This window comes from Meleagris gallopavo, chromosome 10 (genome assembly GCF_905368555.1).
Source record: "Meleagris gallopavo chromosome 10, MGAL_WU_HG_1.1, whole genome shotgun sequence".
In the NCBI taxonomy this organism is placed as follows: domain Eukaryota; kingdom Metazoa; phylum Chordata; class Aves; order Galliformes; family Phasianidae; genus Meleagris; species Meleagris gallopavo.
This window is the reverse complement of record NC_139413.1, coordinates 8,931,206-8,939,031: the sequence shown is the minus strand read 5'-3', so window position 1 is coordinate 8,939,031 and position 7,826 is coordinate 8,931,206. Positions and strand designations below refer to the sequence as shown.

The 7,826-nt window shown below is 40.5% G+C and overlaps 1 long non-coding RNA gene across 1 annotated transcript; it reads right to left on the bottom strand.

Annotated features, from left to right (window-relative positions):
* Positions 1 to 5,734: 5,734 nt before the first annotated feature.
* LOC146543699 (uncharacterized) lies at positions 5,735 to 7,584 on the bottom strand. Its single transcript, XR_014885354.1, has 3 exons — positions 7,422 to 7,584; positions 6,586 to 6,677; positions 5,735 to 5,875 (listed from the first exon to the last, which is right to left on the bottom strand). It is a non-coding gene; the product is annotated as an uncharacterized LOC146543699 (long non-coding RNA).
* Positions 7,585 to 7,826: the final 242 nt, after the last annotated feature.

The window sequence follows — 7,826 nt, the reverse complement described above, 5'->3', positions numbered from 1 at the left end:
GCAGCTCTGCCAACAGAGTTGTTCTTGCCTCTAGATTTCGGCACTTTTTTCTTTAGATGCCAGTAATTCCCAAGGCATTCACACTTACACAGGCTTTTACCAGTTTAATTTCTTTGTAGGTGATTCCTACAAAATCTTCTGCTTACATTTAATTCCTGAAACTCTAAAGAAGCAAGTTTAGCTGAGAGAAATCTCTTAAAAAGTGTGCCCATACACTTCATTGCCTGAACTTAATCTGGATTAGTAGCTGGTTTCTTTTCAGTCCTGAGCAGCTATGGGAGCAGACCAGGCCATGTAGCTTCTCCTCTTTCCTTGTCTCAGTCTGTCCCTTCAGCTAGCGGAGCAGCTATGTTCAGATTGAGGGCACAGTATGGTGTTTTCATTTGGAATGAGAACTTTTGTTTTAGCAGCTGTGCTGGCTGGCACCCATGCAAGGAAACGTAGCATTTCCCCCTGTATTGGTACAACTGTATGGTTTTTATTTTGCTCTGAGCCTAATGGCATGTTCCAGCTTAAAATCATGAGAGGGCCCGGCAGATGAGCTTTTGAACTGTCTGCTTGCAGCTCTGGCGAATGTGTCCCTGCAACACGCTGTAGGCTCAGATCAGCCTGCAAGTCATCAGGGTCTTTCTGTGACTCTAGGTGGGAGTCTTGCATGCTTGCTAGTCTAAAGTCACTTGTTCAGATGTCTGTGTTAGCCTGAAAGGGAGGAAAGGAAAGCTCTGAAGTGAATATTTCACCCCCCTTCTTGCCACGAAAAATCTTGCTACCTAAGTAAATATGGGCAAGAGGTTAAGTTAAAGCAGCATGCTAACTTGGTGCCCTGTTAGAGCTTGCCAAGAGGTGTATTATTAGACCAGGGACAAGGGATTGACACAACAGAGCCTAATTTGGTGGTTACTTTTGACCCTTTCGGTCTATCCTGTTAAGTCCTCCTCTGTTGCAGCAGCAGTCATGATGGGATATCATGTCTCAGTATCTTGATACTTTCTGTGCTAAAAGGTTAGTGTGAGTTGTCCTGAGAGAATTTTCTCATATCAAAGCTATAAACCTTATCTCAGTAAATAGAATAAAGCTGGCTAATGATCGCCAACTTTATTTTCTTTTCTTTCAGGGCATGGGTTTGAGAAGGTAGTAATTTCTTTCAGCAACACAGAAGACATCTTAGTCTTCATTATATATCAGTGAAGATAAATAGCCTTTGTTAGGCTGCTGAACATTACTGTTCTCATGTAAAGAGTGTATGTATGGTGTGTGCAGCTAGCTAGATGGATAGATGTTTCTGAATATTGGTGTCCTGAGCTCATTCTTCTGTTATATATGCTGACCTGCTGCGGAAGTTAGTGGAACTCCTGCATGTCTTAGGACTGATTTCTCTTACGGAAGATATCTCAGAGAAGACGAACTCATTACAACCATCAGGGAGAAATGGAAACAACTTGAGTTCATTATGTGGCTCTTCTGCAGTGGAGAGTTGCCAGCAGGAGGCAGCTGTATGTATGTACAGAACTGCATCTGGGAGGTTAATCTAAGTTCCTTGAAAGCAGCTTGTTATGGTGCTCGTAGTTATTGCAAACTATGTGCAAGATAAAGATGAAGAATGTGGAAATCTGTTATGGTATGGCAATAGATCATGTTTGCAAACAGCTACATTTTTAAGTAGCTCAGTGATTGAACATGCAGTACAGATCTTTATACAACTTGGCAACGTGTAAAACAGGTGATAAAAATAGTGTAGGATACATTCAAAAGTATGCAAAAGACTGAGGCATAATGTCAAGGATTCACTGAAAATCAGGACATCATGCAGCTCAGTATATTTGTACTTTTAAAATTGATACAAAGGTCTCTTAGATTGAGAGGTGTTTTTGTAGCCTCTCCTGATTCTCTGAGCTTCTCAATGCTCACTCTTCCTTACTTATCACTTGCTCCTGCAGTCTCCTTTTACATGTTTTGGTGATGCTGTTCACTCAGTGTTCATTTTTGTCAGTTATGTCAGAATGCTATAGTTTCTAAGTAAAATAGTTTTGTTTTGTATGTTTCTTGCACCTTCTACCTTATGAACTCTGTAGTAGTGTACACAGGTACAAAAAACTGTTCTGTGGACCTGTGTGTTAACCAGAAATGCATGTTTACAGAATGTGTATTTAATGGCACATTACAATCACATAGTATAAGGACAATAGCTCAATGGGAAGTATGTTGCTTGAAATGATAGAGTGAACTAATTGGGATTTGGAGTTGTACAAAATGAAGTTTGGGTAGACCATTTTCAAGAGTTTAGACTGTAATATGTTGTACTCTCTGTGGACTGTCTTTATTTGGGAAAATGCCTTGTATTCAGATAGAAGTAGTGTGTGTGTGTGTGTATGTGTGTGTGTACAAGACTAGCTCAGGCCAACAAAGGACATCTGGTGGTCAGGGTCTACTACAGGCTGCCTGATCAAGGGGAGCCTGTGGAGGAGGCCTTGCTGCTTCAATTACAAGAAGCTTTGTGCTTGTGGGCTCTCATATCCTGATGAGGGATTTTAATCACCTAGATGTCTACTAGGAAAGTAACACAGCAAGCTGCAAAGTCTCATGGAGTGTCTTGAGAATGACTTTCTGGTCCAAATATTAGACAAACTGACCAGAGAAAGAGCTTTACTCTCTGAGGACATGGTGCTCATCAGTGCAGAGGAATTAATTGAAGTTAAGATTGGAAGCAGTCTGGGCTGTAGTGACTATATGCTGGTTGAGTTTGTGATTTCAAGGAATATGATCTTAGCAGAATCAGGACCCTGAACTTCAAGAGTGAAATTCTGGCTTTTTAAGGAATTACTGAATGAGATCCCCAGGGAAGCTGTCCTTAGGGGCAAAGAAGAGCAGTGAGCAGAGTTGGCAGCACTACAAGAATGCCTTTCTAAGAGCATGAGCCCTCCATCCCCTAAGCGTAAGAAATGAAGCAGAGAAGGTAGGAAACTGATCTGCAGGAAAAGAGGGGCACATACGGCAGTGGATCCAGAGATGGGTGGCTTGGGGAAGAATACAGGGTGACAAGGCTGGCCTTGTTGGATAGGAAGCTGATTAGGTGGTTGCAGCCAGTGGATTGTTGTCAGTGGCTCTATGCCCAGGTGGAGGCTGGACATGAACGGTGTCAGCCTTGGCAATGGTGCTTTTTAACATCCTAATCAATGACATAGTGGGGATTGAGTGCACCCTCAGCAAGCTTGAGGACATTGAGCCGAGTGGTGCAGTTGATATGACAGAATGGGTGACATCTGGAGAGACCTGGACAAGTCTGAGAAGGGCTCGTGTGTATCTAATAAGGTTCAACAAGTCTATGTGCAAGGTGTTGCATAGGGCAATCCCAGATGGCTCCATACTGGGAGAAGTCATGGAGAACAGCCCTGTGGAGAAGGACTTGAGGATCATAGTTAATGAAAAGCTGGATGTGAGTCAGAAGTGTGTGCTTGCAGCCTGGAAGGTCGAGTATTCTGGTATGTACCAAGAGGTGGCTGGGAGTGCAAGGGAGCAGATTGTCCCCCTCTGCTTGGCCTTTGTGAGACCACATCTGCAGTACTGCATCCAAGTCTTGGGCCCCCTGCACAAGAAGAACGTGGAGTTCTTGGAGTGGGTCCAGAGGAGAGCCATAAAGATCTGCGGCTGGAGCACCTCTCCTGTTAAAGATTGAGGGAATTGGGCTTGTTCTGTCTGGAGAAGATACTGGGGAGACCTCACTGTGGCCTTTCAGTACTTGAAGGGAGCTCGTAATCAGGAGGGGAACTTTGTATGGTCTGACGGTGATAGAACAAAGGGAAATGGTTTTAAACTGAAAGAGGGAAGATTTTGATCAGATGTTAAGTGGAAATTTTTCATGGAGGGCGATGAGATGCTGGAACAGCTTGCCCAGAGAGGTTGTAGCTGCCCCTTTCCTGGAGGTGTTAAAGGCAGGGTTGGGTGGAGCCCTGGGCAGCCTGAGCTGGTTGTCACCAACCAGCTCATAGAAGGGGACTGGAACTAGGTGATATTTAAGTTGGCTTCCAATACACTCTACAATTCTGAGAGCTGTTGCAGCCCCCTAGTACTCAGCTGTGTCAGTTAATGTATTTTGGAATGATTTGAAGATCTTGATAATTGTTGGTAGTGCTTTTCTTCACAAAGCAATTTTATTAACAGTAGAACATTAAAGGGGTGCAGAAGGTAGATGGTGAATCTTATGTGGTCAGATGTTGCAAACCTCTGAGAAATAGTTAAACTGTTATCAGTAGCAATTAATGAAGAGGTTCAGAATTCAAGGAGCCACATCATTACAAGCTGCTTCAGATAATGCAGAGAAGCGTGCCTGTCTCTCCTGTCCTACTGGTTGGCTTTGGTTGATCTGCTAGTTACTAAATCAATGCATGGTCATTACTAGTGTTTACCAAGAGGTATTTATGATCCAAGAAAACAGGGGCAAAAACTGAATGCTTGAGTACTCTTCCCTTACCCTGTTCATGACAAGTGTCCTACTAGGGGAACTGTAGCTGGACCAAGATCTTGGGGACTGCTGATCTGGGTTTCACTCAGGTTCAAAATAAATCCTAGTTTGTGATGTTGGTTGGAACCAGCATCCTGAGACCATTTTGTTGACCAGAGTCATCTGGGAAAAGTCTTCCTGGAGACAAATGTGTAAGTTGAAGTGGCAACTTTTCCTTGTAAAAATGTCAAGTTACTCTAATGCTTCAGATATGGGGATGAACTAGAAGTGTTCATAAAACAAACTTTTTTGCAAGTATTTTACTACTTTCACTCAAAATACAAGTCTTCAGGACCACAGGTCAGCCTGAAGTTACTCTTTTGGACCATCACTTTAAAAGTAACACCTCTTATTGTGAGAGGTTTAATGGTGCTTTTAATAAGATATTTAATACCTTATTCTTTGGGGAGCCTGGATGTGCTGTGTATGATGAAATGGACCAAATGGATCTTTACAACAGCAAGACTAAATGTATAAGTGATTATGCTGCTTTAAAAACAGGAAAAAACCCTCTTGTGTTGCATCATTCTGGCTGGGAAGTGCTCAAAGTTATTGTGACAGGACGGTATTTTGAGCAATTGTTGGTGATTTGTTTTTTAGCACACAAAGAAAGTAATAAATCTGTCACCCTGAAAAATCAGGTTGTGACCTAAAGGAAGGAGCAAATTGTGGCTTTAGGTAAAAAAGAGTGACCTGTCTATGAGGGTCATTTATCATTATAACAAAATTGCTGGTGCTCTGCTCGCTGACCAGAAAGAAAGGCTGTGGTAAGCAGAATCAAGGGATGCAAGCATCCGAATATTTTTAACTGATCAATATTTTCAGGATTTACAAGCAGCCAAAAACCCGTCAGCATGCGGAGTAAGTGTGCTGTGCATCTGTTCTGAGAAAGAGAAAAGGGGATAAGAGGTTCAATTTGATGATTAAAATATATTTTAGATTTTGAATAAATAGTACAATTCGAAACTGTATCTTGCTACAGATACCCTTAGCAACCTGTATACCTGGTACAGTGGTACAGAAAATTGGAATCAAAGTAAGTTTCAAAGAAGGATGAAAACAATAGGCAACAATATAAATCTTTTCAAGGTGGCGTTGGCATTTGTTTTCTAGTACTGCATGTGGCACATGTAGAAAGTCTCAGGAAACTGTCTCAGAACTCACATATGCCGTTTCTGTTGTTTGGAATTAGCAGTCCCAAACTGCTTCTAATTAAAAGAGAAACAATCTCCAGCCTCTTGTTTCTTGCCACACCATTTATTCTGTGTTATCCCAAATGTGAAGTTGTGGGTATCTTATTAAAAAAGAAATAGCTCACAGGTTGCATTCATTGTGAAGGATATGTTCAACAAGTTAGTCATGGCAGCTGGATGTGTTCTGAAATAGAAGATCAAAATGATGACTTCTGTTTGCCAATATTCTCAAGTATCAGATCTTTCAGAATTAAAAATACCTAGAATTATTTTTTGAAAACACAATTCCTGCTGCTCATCATCTCCTAGTTGAAATTTTTCACTGCAATCTGTTTATACAGAGAGTCTGCAAATACATAATAAAAGGGAAGCTGGGAGGGAATGCAATTTCTTGTACAGTAATTTACATGCCAGCTGCTAATTTCAGTTGATTGCCTTAGTGCAGGAGTCTCTTATCAGACCAGAACATCCAATGCTAAACCAATTCTAACATGTTTAGAAAAGCATTCCAGCTATCACCTATTGTTAGGTATTACCAGTACTGCACTATATTAAGAATGCTTAAAGCTATTTCAGTACAATTTGCGAGAGTATTTCGATTTATAAAAACTGGTGAAGTGCTGTAAACTTTCAGTGTATCATAGAAGATGTAACGATAAAAATAATGTAGAAGTTGAAATAGTGTATAATTCATAATGTGAGCCATCATTTTATTGCCCACTGATAATGCTGCATTAATTTATCTTTGTTTAGAAAATAATTTTAGCTTAATTTTAAGCACAAATATTAAGACTTGACTGCATGGCTATGTATAATTTCTTAGACTGGGGCCAATGTGGCTACATCTCTGGTTTAGTTCTACACCAGGGTGTCCTGTCGGATCTTAGCGCTTACCTGGAAGATCAGGCTGAACAGAAGCTTCACATGCTTTGAATAGATCAGGCTTTTTTTCAGCAGGTCTTCTCTTCTGAGAAATCCAAGTCAGCCTGGAAAGTACCCCAAGTTTGTCATTAGATAACAGCATTTTCATTTTTCTCCTTCCTGAGGATATCTTGAAATTTATCTGTATCCTGATAGTATATCTTTTCTAATTCCAATTAAGAAAAGAAGGAAATGAAAGTTCTATAATGAACATGTCTTAAATATATTTTTGTCCAAAGGAGATCTAAGCTTTAGTACTAAACGCTGTGTGCTCAGTCCTTGTACTTGGGAATCTTTTAATTTTGTTCAAAACAGTTTTCCCTAAATTGGCACAACCACAAAAAATTCTGTTCTCTATACCAGACTTGCATTCACAGGAAAACAGAATCAACCTGTGACTCTGTCAGCAAGAGTGGCTTTGGTAATAAGTTAAGCGAGGTCAGATTTCCAGCATAGCTTTCATCTCTTCTTTAATTACTGTATTATAGGCTCTATTTATGCTCTCATTAAACCATTATTCAAATGTCTTCCAACAATATTTTTGTTGTAAACTCTAATATTCACATATAGAAAATGCCTTGCAAATAATAGAAAATTCTGGCAGAAATTTATTAGCTGGGAGATTCATGAAAGCTCTTATCCAAATCTATTTCTTAAACTGCAGCATATTGCTACAGATCAGTTAAGATCTGCAGCACGAGATTTCTTGTGTGAAGGTAGCGTAGAAATGTTGCCTTACTCTGATTTCCTTCTGGTATCTTCTAGCTAATATCACTCAAAAAAAAAAAAATAAATGAGCACAGCTTTACCTCGTTTAAACCAGGTCATCCTTCTTCCTTGAAGCCTGGGACTAAACCACCAGGGAGCTGGGTCCTCTGCCCAGCAGAGCCGAGGGGAGGCACTCCTCTTTTCACAGGGAGCACTACACTGAAACAGGAGATTCCATCTGGCTCGGCAGTGAAGATCATTACTTGTGAAACTATGAAAGCATGAAAAAAGAGCAGAAACGTTGCTCCAGAATAAATGTTGTGTTTTTTGCAGTCACTCTGTAAAAGTTTTGTTGTTTTACTGCTCTTGCAAGCAATCGTTTAACTTTCTTTTTCCCCCATCCCTCTGGATGCTTAATAGTATATATTTTCTTTCCCACTTAATGTGATGGAAAGGGGAACTTTGTTCAAATTCTCATCTTTTGAACTTGGTTGAAACTAGCTTGT